Source organism: Triticum dicoccoides, chromosome 2B, assembly GCF_002162155.2.
Source record: "Triticum dicoccoides isolate Atlit2015 ecotype Zavitan chromosome 2B, WEW_v2.0, whole genome shotgun sequence".
Taxonomy (NCBI): domain Eukaryota; kingdom Viridiplantae; phylum Streptophyta; class Magnoliopsida; order Poales; family Poaceae; genus Triticum; species Triticum dicoccoides.
Genome location: NC_041383.1, coordinates 311,820,955 through 311,834,872, shown reverse-complemented (window position 1 = coordinate 311,834,872; position 13,918 = coordinate 311,820,955). Strand labels below are relative to the sequence as shown.

Below are 13,918 nucleotides of genomic sequence, written 5' to 3'. Positions count from 1 at the left end.
GTATTTTTCGGTCAACTTATAATAGCTTCATGGGCCAAGCCCAACATCGCAGCCTTTTTATATTCACAATTGGGCCTTTTTATATTCTAGGTCGTGGCCTTTTAATATTCAATTTCTTATTACTTTCGCCCTTCTCTAGCGTGTTTTTTCCATTAAATAAATAGCTCCAGTCCAACTTTGTTTGGGCCATGGCCAATTCAAGCCCAGTACTATTTTCCATATGAAGTAGCATGTACACAATTTTTATAATCTTCATGTCATTTAAAGCAGCATGTACACAGAGAATACAACATTTAATTACACAGGAATACATCTACACAATTTGCCTTAACTTACTACTACATCACATTGTTCCAACTCGTATTAGCACATCTCATGTGCTGTAGATGCAACAACTTGCCTTCCTATAAGAACACTCCAGTTCTATCTACTCACCCCCATTCACATGCAACATAAGAAGCTAGTGTAGAACGCCATCTTAACGACATCCGCAACACCATAAACTAGTGTAGAGCGAGAAGCTTCGGCAAGGAGGCATAGGCTCCACCCTTGCATCCGGTGGCACCTGCAGGGAGGGAGAGAGACTGAGAAGCAAACAAATAAAACACTGAAGTTCGGGGCAACCAAGCTCATGCAAGCAAATAAAGCAGCTAGTAAAAAGCAAATTAGTTGCTCACAACAAAAGGTGGATAAATCAGTTGTCATCTCATAGCAAAAGGTGGATATATCAGTTGCCATCTCACAACAAAAGGCAAATTAGCTATGCAAGGGATAGAACAAAAAATGTATTTAAAGATCACAATACAATGGCTCAATGCCTGAAGCTTTTTCGCTTACGATAGGAGATTATACAAAAAAGATTACAAGATGCCTCTAAATAGGAGCAGAGCAGGTATAGAGCACCTATGTTAATGCCGTCCATACAATTTATTTAACTCTTAGGTTCATATTAAATTCAAATAATCTGGGATGATTCAACAAACAAAAATGTGAAGCAAATAGCATCTTCAGTTCAGCAACAGGTTCTACATACAGTAAGAGCAGCACAAGACAGTAAAAACAGTGAGCAAAAAGAGAATGAGTTGCACAACACAGGACAGTAAAAACAGTAACAAATTGACATAATCTGGGACAGTTCAACAGATAAAAATGTGAAGCTAATATCATATGCTCAGCTGGCAAATGATGCATATGTAACTCCTTTACATTATACAGTACCACACTAATAGAACTACATCTATAGACACAAGAACAAAGCGCTACGTTGATGACATGCTAGGCATCAGTTTTAAAAAGCTCGATTTTAGATCATCAACAACCAGAAAGCCTCAGCGGTCTAAATGTTCAGCACACCATCATCAGATCACCGACGAGCAGGACCCGATACGACACATACACAGCAACTAGGGGGGGAAATGGGATCAAGCAAAGAGGGAGGCGGGTACCTTCTGGTTGACAAGGTCGAACGCCCTCTTGTGCACCCGCATCTCAAACCGATCCCAGGTGTTGGTACCTATTTTACCAAAACAGGATAATATAGTTACACTCTGTTTACTTTCAAATCGTCATAAGAAACTACAGCACAACAAGAGTAGCAGATGACTGATTTGTGATGGGCTGAGTATCAGGTTTAAAAAGCTCGATTTTCAAACATCAAATGTATCAGAATAATCATATGAATCATCATTTGCTCAGCCCATCTACCAAGTGCAACTACTTCATAATTCTAGGTAAATTAAGATGTTAAATGACTAAAACTAGTAGTATGCTACAATCATATGGTACTGGTTAGAAAATGTGACCAAAGGACTACACTTGAACACATCACTTGCAATGCCTACTGGAAGGAGCAAGTGTACATAAGAAAACAAACATTAGACAGGCTAGTCGTCAGTCTTAAAAACCTCAATTTCGTATTCCTCAAAGAGAATCTCAGGAATATGTTGTTGTAGCATCTCTGACCAGCCAATCCATCATTAACACGTGCACACACAAAGTAGAGAACGATTTGAAATAAAATGCAAGAATTGCTGCAGCACATACAACTAGCATGTTACAGTTTGTGGGTGATGGGGAAAATGCATGTGAAGTGCATAAATCATAGAGGGGTGTGTACAATACACACCATCTTTGACAGCAAGCAAAACAGACAGGAATAGAGCATGTCAACTACTGTAAAGTACAATCACTAGCATGGTGGTGAGCCATTCTTCTTGCATGTGCTGGACGCCCCAGCCTTGTAGCGTGAGTGAGATAGCACGCAATATGCACCAACAAAGCACCAAAAACAACGTCAATCCCCTGTGTCAGTCTCACAGACAACCAAACCCTCTTAATCCTAAAAACAAAAAAGGCGTCAGCACCACCGAGGAGGAGGACGCATCGAGATGAAGGTGAACTTCTGGGGCGGCGTGCCGACGCCGATCTCCCTGAAGTACTGTCCGTTCATGTAGTTCTTGAGTGACACGATGTCGCCCTCCTCCTCAGAGGAGAGGGTGCCGGCTACGCCGCCGCCGAGGAGGAGGTGCTGCTGTGCCTCCTCGCCACCGGAGAGGCGCGTGGCGACATGGTTGTTCTGGTTGATGGGGCGCTTCTTGACCCGCTTTCAATTCAATAGATTCTGCACAAGTGAAATCAACAGCATGAGACAACATATTAAGCCATAATCTTAAAATCCAAATTTCACATGAACTAACGGGAAGGACAACCACATGGCAACAACAATTTGAAAAGGGAATCAAGTAATGCTGAAATATAATACCAACTTAGAAAGCATCAGAAATAAGCAACATGATAAGTGGTAGTTCTAAAGTATAGAAAGATGTCAAAGTGATGGATACATCATCTACTTATTGGCAACACTCTGCCAGTGCCATGACGTGTGCACAGAAAATCAGTTCTTTTCACCAAATAACCCAGCAATAAAGAAACTGGGATGTACAATAAGTCAATCTAATTAAAAAATAAACCCAATTGATAGCCCCACAAGCCCGTACCTGCAGATGACTAGACAACACAATCCCTTGCATTTAGCAAGAACATGACGCACAACATTGACAACTGAACTTCTTCTGTTGGATCTGAATTTGCTGAATTATCGAACGGTCTAAGAATTTTTCAGTTTAGTAAACTGCTATGTAGTTTCTTGGTTGTAGATAGACGGAGTAATGGACAGTGTTAGTGACAGGATCATGGCTTCCCTAGTAACAAGCATGCTGATGTGGTCTAGTTAAGTCACCATCTCAACTAGAATATGCATCTGCAATGACACTCAATCAATTGCAATGGCCCAGGTAATTAGCTTAGGCAACACTCTATTATTATGTCAGGTGCTCACCAAAAGGCCAGCCACCTATAGGGTTGCCACGTTCACCGTACTTCTCCCTTAGCCCACAAGCTATTGTACTAATTAAGATATACGTACTACTCAAAGGAAAAGCAAAGCAAAGAAACCTAGCTCACACATAGGATTCCTGTTACATACTTACATCTAATTAATTGAACATGCCCATATGAAATGCATAATCTAGTCCCATGTAAGTAATGGGTGTCCCAACATTAATCATGCGTCCCCACATGCATTTAGTCTTACAGTCAGGGTTAGTAACTTAATATAAGACTTCATTCTTAAGCTCTTGGAGCATGAACTCGATGTTCTCCCCTTGGCCATAAGTGGCCTGAGCAGCAAGCAGTCCTATGAAGCCTTGGAGACTAGGAGGAAGTGTAGGACATGATTTGTTCTCATGCAGCAACTCGCTAGCACAAATGATGTCCCTTCTGGAAACGAGCAGAGAGAGGAGATGGAGCGCGAATATAGGGGACCTTCCATGGTGTCGGGGTCGGAGACTCCTGTGGAGAAGGAGCAACTGTGGAGGCCGTCGGCGTCGTCCTGACTTAACTGACCATGGTTTTTGCTAAAAACAACTTGATTGGTCATGAAGTGAAACCATGATGAATAACCAAAAAGAAACTCGGTTGGTCAGAAACTAGAGCTTTAGAACACCCACGGACTTTTAGTCGATCATGTGGGCAGCTAACCACCCAAAATGGGGTTCTCATATCTCAATCTGGACATATATCGAGCATATCTCATTCGGCGGATAGTAACACATGACGCAGAGAAAATGGTGAGTAACCAAAGCAGATTATGGACAATTTCAAAAATCACAAGTGGCGACCAGTAAGAAAAAAGAAGTTTATGCGACTAACATGTGTCGTTGGCTGAGTATCTATCTACACAATCGGCTTCAGTAAGCCAAAAGTAATCAATTCCGACTAAAGCAACATGATGATCTATATTTACAGGATCTATAACTACTTCAGGTCTTTGCATATAAAACTTCCCAGCCTTACAAAACCGACAACTTGGGCAATGCATCCAAGCTGTTTGGTAGCAAACCGCTGCCCAAACCGTTGGTTCCACTCAAAAGACTAGAGTAAAATGAACCATCACCGGTGGTGGATTCAGGCTGAAATTAAACCATATATAAAAACCCTATCAACAATTACATGGAAAAGAAAGCAAAGCAAAGCATCTCAAAGATATAAATGTTTGTCTGTTATAAGGCCCTAAATCTAAATGGTACCATCGATGACACGTCAGGCTTCACATTATCATTATTGCCCAAGCCTGGTAGTATCTGAGGGGGCCTTGGTTCCTCTTTCCTGCCGTCGGTAGAGCGCTGCACAAGGAAAAGGCTGCTGATAAGTGACAGTGCAACACATACCTTCGTGTTGGGTGGAAAACATAGCACTAGTAGAGCAAGGGAACATCAGCAGCTACCTGGTAGCCATTTGTACCGGATTCAGCAATTGCACCAAGGATAGTTGAGGTAATAGCACTACTGTTGCCAGGACCAGAAGAGGACATCCATGGAGCGCGAATGTGGAGAACGAGCAACTGTGGAGGCCGTCGGCGTCGTCCTGGTCACTGGCAGACCGCGAGCGCACCTGGAGCTCGCGCATGAGGGCGCCGCAGGCCGTCTCCATCTGCAGGAGTTGGTCGCTAGGGGGACGGCCACCACACATCCCGTCCATGGCGACGGTGCCGCGGTCTGCGAGGGGACCGAATTGGGGGGAATTAATTAGGGCCATCCGCGGCTTTGGGTGATATGAGAAACAAGCTCACTCACCAGTGTGCGGTGACTCGGTGGGGCGGAGGAGCGGTCGATGGGGGCGGGCGACGCGATTGGAGTGGGGATGGGGATGGGTGCGGCGGAGGAGGGGGGAGACTTGATTTGGGCATGGCGTTGTGGCTGGCTGGGGAATCGCCGCGGCCCAATCTCCGCCCGCTCCGACGAGATCAAGGGGAGGATCGGTGGAGCTGGCGGGGAGGAAGGGGACGGGATCGAGAGGAGCTAGGGTTTGCGCGGGTGAGGAAGGGAGGGGATCGGGGAGTAAGGGAAAGAAAGGAGGCGGGGGGGGGGGTGGATGGAAATTGACCCGGAGGACATAGCTAGGGTTTCGGGGTTGGTGTGAATGGGTCGAGGACAGCCGTTGGATCGCTGAACATCTGACGGTGTTGGATGCACGATCCGCGTGATATGTCCATGGACCTATCAGAATGCAGTACAATGTTATGACCATCTAAATTGGTCGTAGTTGACTTAAAATAATGTGTTAAAAACATTTAAGGTACTTTATGATCTGAGAAATTCTAAAGAAAATGGAAAACCTTCTCAGTGTGTCACCAAAATGTGAACAAGTTTTCAGAAAAAATAACAACATGGATTAAGATAAATATCTTTAAAAAGGTGTCGTCGGAAATGAGTGCCCGAAATGTGAACAAGTTTTCATTTTCTTTTCATGGAAAATTCATTTTTCATTTTACGAGTGCCCAAAATGAGGTTTTTTCATGAAGTAACTACCAAATAAATTTTTTAAAAATGGACCAAATCATTTTTATAAAATACTAGGCCATGTTTAATGCACAATTGACACAATGGTTGGATGTCAAAAGCCTTGATCTACCTCTGGTGAAAAAGACAAATTTCTGCCGATTCAGCAGAAAGCGGGTCAAATTTGAACTATAGCTGCCTCGTAGTTTGCTCTTTATTTTTTCCAAAAATCATTTCTAGGTACATAACTATCTATTTAATCAGAGAAACATCAAAAGGTTTCCATGATTCAACTACTAGCTAGGAACGGTCAAGCCCGCCGTTTTGACCGCATTTTGAAACGGGTATAAAAATTAAAAAAAAATCAAAAAAATGGAAAACCTTCGCATTGTGTTATCATATATGACCAAGTTTCCAGGAAAAATAATAAACTTGTAATGCGGCAATTATTTTTAAAAAGTGTTGTTAGAAACGAGCTATCATGTGCGAAGATTCATGACTTTCAAGCCAAATGATCAATCTTATGGCCACATTCATGGCATAGTTTGTTCAAATGATATCATATTGTGCACAAGGGTACATCTTGGAATTCCAAACAATGTTGCCTAAGGGAGTTTTCATTTTGTTTTCACGGAAAATTCATTTTCCATTTTTCGAGTGCCCGAAATGAGGTTTTTTTGTGAAGTAACTACCAGATAAATTTTGTAAAAATGGACCAAATCATTTTTATAAAATACTAGGACATGTTTAATGCACAATTAACACAATGGTTAGGTGTCAAAAGCCTTGATCCACCACTGGTGAAAAAGATAAATTTCTGCCAATTCAGTAGAAAGAGGGTCAAATTTGAACTATAGCTGCCTGATAGTTTGCTCTTTATTTTTTCCAAAAATCATTTCTAGGTACATAACTATCTATTTAATCAGAGAAACATCAAAAGGTTTCCATGATTTAACAACTAGCTAGGAACGGTCAAGCCCGCCATTTTGACCGCATTTTGAAACGGGTATAAAAAATTCAAAAAAATCAAAAAATTGGAAAACCTTTACATTGTGTCATCATATGTGACCAAGTTTCCAGGAAAAATAATAAACTTGTAATACGGCAATTATTTCTAAAAAGTGTTCTTAGAAACGAGCTATCATGCGTGAAGATTCATGGCTTTCAAGCCAAATGATCAATTTTATGGCCACATTCATGGCATAGTTTGTTCAAATGATATCATATTTTTCACAAGGGTGCATCTTGGAATTCCAAACAATGTTTCCTAAGGGAGTTTTCATTTTCTTTGCACGGAAAATTCAGTTTCCATTTTCTGAGTGCCCGAAATGAGGTTTTTTTATCAAGTAACTACCGAATAAATTTTGTAAAAATGGACCAAATCATTTTTATAAAATACTAGGCCATGTTTAATGCACAATTGACACAATGGTTAGGTGTCAAAAGCCTTGATCCACCACTGGTGAAAAAGAAACATTTCTGCCGATTCAGCACAAAGCGGGTCAAATTTGAACTATAGCTGCCTCATAGTTTGCTCTTTATTTTTTCCAAAAATAATTTCTAGGTACATAACTATCTATTTAATCAAAGAAACATCAAAAGGTTTCCATGATTTAACAACTAGCTAGGAACAGTCAAGCCCGCCATTTTGACCGCATTTTGAAACGGGTATAAAAAATTCAAAAAAAATCAAAAAATTGAAAAACCTTCACATTGTGTCATCATATGTGACCAAGTTTCCAGGAAAAATAATAAACTTGTAATACGGCAATTATTTTTAAAAAGTGTTCTTAGAAACGAGCTATCATGCGTGAAGATTCATGGCTTTCAAGCCAAATGATCATTTTTATGGACACATTCATGGCATAGTTTGTTCTAATGATCTCATATTGTGCACAAGGGTACATCTTGGAATTCCAAACAATGTTGCCTAAGAGAGTTTTCATTTTCTTTGCACGGAAAATTCATTTTCCATTTTTTGAGTGCCCGAAATGAGGTTTTTTTGTGAAGGAACTACCAAATAATTGTTGCAAAAATGGACCAAATCAATTTTATAAAATACTATGCCATGTTTAATGCACAATTAACACAATGGTTTGGTGTCAAAAGCCTTGATCCACCTTTGGTGAAAAATACAAATTTCCGCCGATTCAGCAGGAAGCGGGTCAAATTTGAACTGTAGCTGCCTCATAGTTTGCTATTTATTTTTTTCCAAAAATCATTTCTAGGTACATAAGTATTTATTTAATAAGATAAACATCAAATTGTTTCCAAGATTCAACCACTAGATAGGAACGGTCAAGCCCGCCGTTTTGACTGCATTTTGAAACGGGCATAAAAAATTCAAAAAAAAAACAAAAAATTGGAAAACCTTCGCATTGTGTCATTATATGTGACCAAGTTTCCAGGAAAAATAATAAACTTGTAATACGGTAATTATTTTAAAAAAGGGTTCTCAGAAATGAGCTATCAAGTGCGAAGATTGATGGCTTTCAAGCCAAATGATCAATCTTATGGCCACATTCATGGCATAGTTTGTTCAAATGATCTCATATTGTGCACAAGGGTGCATCCTGGAATTCCAAACAATGTTGCCTAAGGGAGTTTTCATTTTCTTTGCAAGGAAAATTCATTTTCAATTTTCCGAGTGCGCGAAATGAATTTTTTTTGTGAAGGACCTACCATATATGTGTGCAAAATTGGACCTAATCAATTTATAAAATACTAGGCCATATTTAATGCACAATTGACAAAATGGTTGGGTGTCAAAAGTTTTGATCCACCTCTGGTGAAAAAGAAAAATTCCCGTCAATTCAGCTGGAAGCGGGTCAAATTTGAACTGTAGCTGCCTCGTACTTTGCTCTTTATTTTTCCAAAAATCATTTCTAGGTACATAAGTATCTATTTAATCAGAGAAACACCAAAAAAATTCCAAGATTCAAGCACTAGATAGGAACGGTCAAGCCGGCCATTTTGACCGCATTTTGAAACGGGCATAAAAAATTCAAAAACAAATCAAAAAATTGGAAAACCTTCGCATTGTGTCATTATATGTGACCAAGTTTCCAGGAAAAATAATAAACTTGTAATACGGTAATTATTTTAAAAAACTGTTCTCATAAATGAGCTATCAAGTGTGAAGATTCATGGCTTTCAAGCCAAATGATCAATCTTATGGCCACATTCATGGCATAGTTTGTTCAAATGATCTCATATTGTGCACAAGGGTGCATCTTGGAATTCCAAACAATGATGCCTAAGGGAGTTTTCATTTTCTTTTCACGAAAAATTCATTTTCCATTTTTTGAGTGCCCGAAATGAGGTTTTTTTGTGAAGGAACTACCAAATAATTGTTGCAAAAATGGACCAAATCAATTTTATAAAATACTATGTCATGTTTAATGCACAATTAACACAATGGTTGGGTGTCAAAAGCCTTGATCCACCTCTGGTGAAAAATACAAATTTCCGCCGATTCAGCTGGAAGCGGGTCAAATTTGAACTGTAGCTGCCTCATAGTTTGCTATTTATTTTTTCCAAAAATCATTTCTAGGTACATAAGTATTTATTTAATAAGATAAACATCAAATTGTTTCCAAGATTCATCCACTAGATAGGAACGGTCAAGCCCGCCGTTTTAACTGCATTTTGAAACGGGCATAAAAAATTCAAAAAAAACAAAAAATTGGAAAACCTTCGCATTGTGTCATTATATGTGACCAAGTTTCCAGGAAAAATAATAAACTTGTAATACGGTAATTATTTTAAAAAAGGGTTCTCAGAAATGAGCTATCAAGTGCGAAGATTGATGGCTTTCAAGCTAAATGATCAATCTTATGGCCACATTTATGGCATAGTTTGTTCAAATGATCTCATATTGTGCACAAGGATGCATCCTGGAAGTCCAAACAATGTTGCCTAAGGGAGTTTTCATTTTCTTTGCAAGGAAAATTCATTTTCAATTTTCTGAGTGCGCGAAATGATTTTTTTTTGTGAAGGACCTACCATATATGTGTGCAAAATTGGACCTAATCAATTTATAAAATACTAGGCCATATTTAATGGACAATTGACAAAATGGTTGGGTGTCAAAAGTTTTGATCAACCTCTGGTGAAAAAGAAAAATTCCCGTCGATTCAGCTGGAAGCGGGTCAAATTTGAACTGTAGCTGCCTCGTAGTTTGCTATTTATTTTTCCAAAAATCATTTCTAGGTACATAAGTATCTATTTAATCAGAGAAATACCAAAAAAAATCCAAGATTCAAGCACTAGATAGGAACGTCAAGCCGGCCATTTTGACCGCATTTTGGAACGGGCATAAAAAATTCAAAAACAAATCAAAAAATTGGAAAACGTTCGCATTGTGTCATTATATGTGACCAAGTTTCCAGGAAAAATAATAAACTTGTAATACGGTAATTATTTTAAAAAAGTGTTCTCATAAATGAGCTATCAAGTGTGAAGATTCATGGCTTTCAAGCCAAATGATCAATCTTATGGCCACATTCATGGCATAGTTTGTTCAAATGATCTCATATTGTGCACAAGGGTGCATCTTGGAATTCCAAACAATGATGCCTAAGGGAGTTTTCATTTTCTTTGCACGGAAAATTCATTTTCCATTTTCTGAGTGCCCGAAATGAGTTTTTTTGTGAAGGACCTACCATATATTTGTTGCAAAATTGTACCTAATCAATTTTATAAAATACCTGCCCATATTTAATGCACAATTGAAAAAATGGTTGGGTGTCAAATTTTTTGATCCACCTCTGGTGAAAAAGACAAATTCCCGTCGATTCAGTTGGGAGCGGGTCAAATTTGAACTGCAGCTGCCTCATAGTTTGCTCTTTATTTTTTCCAAAAATCATTTCTAGGTAAATAAGTATCTATTTAATCAGAAATACATGGTTTGATGGCGAGACATCGAGGTTTGGACGGTGGCCGAGGGCCCCAACTCTAGAGCGCGTAAGCTCGCATGCCCACCGCGTGGTCACCGCGTGACCATGGCGTTGCCATGTGTTCTGGGTGGCCTAGGCATGTCTAGTGGGTTGGGAACTCCCCAGGTATGTGCTAGGAAGAAAATCACAACATAAGGTTCTCACGAGGAGACCGATCGATGCTCAAACATGAATAAGTAGCCAAGTGTTTGATTTGCGGTACGGGAAATGCACATGGCTAATGGGCGTAAGTTTTGACTGAGGATGATCAGTTACTAAGAAGACCGTCTTCAGAAATTTTCACCTCAAAAGGAGGAGCCTAGGTGGTACTTGCTTTGCAAAGTACCACACTGGACATAAATACGAATGTTGAAGCTGGGCTCAAAATAATGTATGGATTGAGCTGACATTTGGTGGAGGATGGTTATTTGGGCATAGGAAAGCACTGTAGAAAATGGATACCATTTGGACATGCCAAAGTGGTACTTCCTTCACAAAGTGCTGCTTTGAACAAGATAGGAAAATGAATATTGTTGAGTTATATTTGAACTAGGCAAGGAAGGTTTTTGACATATTTGATGAAGATATGATCCAAACAATTTATGTGAATTTTTTGGGAATTTTTGGAATAACAGAAATATAGGTTGCTTCAGAACCTAGGGCAAAAATTGACACATGGACATGACACATAGGAAAAACTGATGAGATGGCGCCTAGACATCACAACCCACCACAATCTACAAGGCTATGACCATCTATATTGGTCGTTAACAACTAGAAATAAGGCAGCGGACCTGCACTGTTTGCTTTGTGACCATTTCGTGTAAGGAAATTATGACCTTTCTGACCAAAATGGTCGCAATGGTTTAGGGTTTGGAGCCCCCCGAACAGCTTTTGACCAATTGGTCTCAAATGGTCATAGATCTATGACCAATTCTTCCAGGGTCACTGACAGAAGGTCACTAGTTGACATATTTCTTGTAGTGATACAAGATTGAAGACTTCGTCCCGTGTACGGATGGGACTCTCCTTGGCGTGGAAGGCAAGCTTGGATATTCGGATATGTAGATCTCCTTCTCTGTAACCGACTCTGTGTAACCCTACTCCCCTCCGATGTCTATATAAACCGAAGGGTTTAGTCCGTAGGACAACAACAATCATAATCATAGGCTAGCTTCTAGGGTTTAGCCTCTAGGATCTCATGGTAGATCAACTCTTGTAATACTCATATCATCAAGATCAATCAAGAAGGAAGTAGGGTATTACCTCCATCGAGAGGGCCCGAACCTGGGTAAAACATTGTGTCCCCTGCCTCCTGTTACCATTAGCCTTAGACGCACAGTTCGGGACCCCCTACCCGAGATACAACAAGGAACGAAGCCGTACAAGTATAATCATAGTCAGGAAAATTTAGCAGCCGAGCACCAATGCCAGACCACTTCCGAGCTCCAACGCCAGAATGTATCCGAGCTCCAACACCGGAATGTATCCGAGCTCCAACGCCGGACCATGTCCAAGCTCCAACGCCGGATGACGTTGTCAAAACCGGCGGATCTCGGGTATGGGGTCTCGATTTGTGCGTCTCAGGCTGATGGTAACAAGCAGTAAGGGACACAATGTCTACCCAGGTTCGGGCCCTCTTGATGGAGGTAAAAGCCTACTTCCCGCTTGATTAATATTGACGATATGAGTAGTACAAGAGTAGATCTACCACGAGATCGTACAGGCTAAACCCTAGAAGCTAGCCTATGATGATTATGATTGTAGTTGTGATCGGCCTCCTAAGGACCAACCTCTCCGGTTTATATAGACACTGGCGAGGGCTAGGGTTTACATGGAGTCCGTTACAAAGAAGGAAATACAATATCTGGATCGCCAAGCTTGTCTTCCACGCAAAGGAGAGTCCCATCCGGACACGGGACGGAGTCTTGAGTCTTGTATCTTCACGCTCCAATAGTCCGGACGATGTATATAGTCCGGCTTTCCGGATACCCCCTAATCTAGGACTCCCTCAGTAGCCCCTGAACCAGGCTTCAATGACGATGAGTCCGGCGTGCAGTCTTGTCTTCGTCATTGCAAGGCGGGTTCCTTCTCTAAATACTCCAAGGTAATCATCGAACATGTAAACCATGTCCGGATCAGCAAAATGATCTTCGCATTCCATTGTAGGGAGAATGATATTTCAGATGATAACTTTTTAGACAACATGATATGTCATTATGGTCGGGTCATTATTCGAACTGTTTTCCCACAACCAGCCATAGCGCATATTGCGAGGCGGTTTCCTTGACACGTCTTGTCAAAGCAGAGATCGTGTCCCCTCATCACGGGATTCTCATCAATACGGGTATGGGTAATCCCATCGCGCCATCAATCGTGACGCTTGGGAAGTAAGCGATGCTCAACGGGCAAGTGGGGAGGCGCACCGCTTTCGTCGCCTCTTATAAAGGGATAAGAGTTCCCCATTTTTACCCACGCCTTCTTCCTCCTTTGCCCACTCTTGCCCCCTCGAGCTTCAGCACCATAGCCCAAGTCTTCTCCGCACAGCTAAATATGTCCGGAGCAGGACGCAAGTGGGTGGCTTCCATTGTGAAGGAGAAGCATATCGTGAATCTTCGGGCGGCCGGATACTTGGCCGCAGACATCGCACACCGGCTACCATACAAAGGGCAGGCCATTCCAACCCCGGAACCTCACGAGAGGGTCGTGTTTTTCGCCAACTTCGTCCGTGGACTGGGATTTCCACTTCATCCCTTCATCCACGGGCTCATGTTCTACTATGGGCAAGATTTCCATGATCTAGCCCCAAATTTCGTCCTCAACATCTCGGCGTTTATCGTCGTATGTGAGGCCTTCCTCTGCATCAAGCCTCACTTTCACTTATGGCTACAAATCTTCTGCGGGAAGCCGAAGATCATGAGCGGCCAACAAGCGGAGTGCGGGGGGCCATGGTGGGCAAGATGCCTAACGTCACCTGGCTTAGCGGCTCCTTTGCGGAGACCGTGAGAGGGTGGCAATCGGGGTGGTTCTACATCACCGAGCTGCGCGGTGCCAACTGGGCGGCGGCCCCCGAGTTCCGATCCGGAACCCCCATGCGGCTCACCTCCTAGGAAAAGAAGGGCCTGGCCTGGGGTGAACCTACAG

General features: G+C 41.5%; 2 non-coding genes across 2 annotated transcripts; both read right to left on the bottom strand.

Moving 5' to 3' along the window:
* Nucleotides 1-1,618: 1,618 nt before the first annotated feature.
* Nucleotides 1,619-1,693, bottom strand: LOC119266180. Its single transcript, XR_005131908.1, has one exon. It is a non-coding gene; the product is annotated as a small nucleolar RNA SNORD36 (small nucleolar RNA).
* A 191-nt stretch (nucleotides 1,694-1,884) lies between these two features.
* LOC119266185 lies at nucleotides 1,885-1,963 on the bottom strand. The gene has a single exon (XR_005131911.1). It is a non-coding gene; the product is annotated as a small nucleolar RNA SNORD36 (small nucleolar RNA).
* Between the last annotated feature and the right edge of the window lie 11,955 nt (nucleotides 1,964-13,918).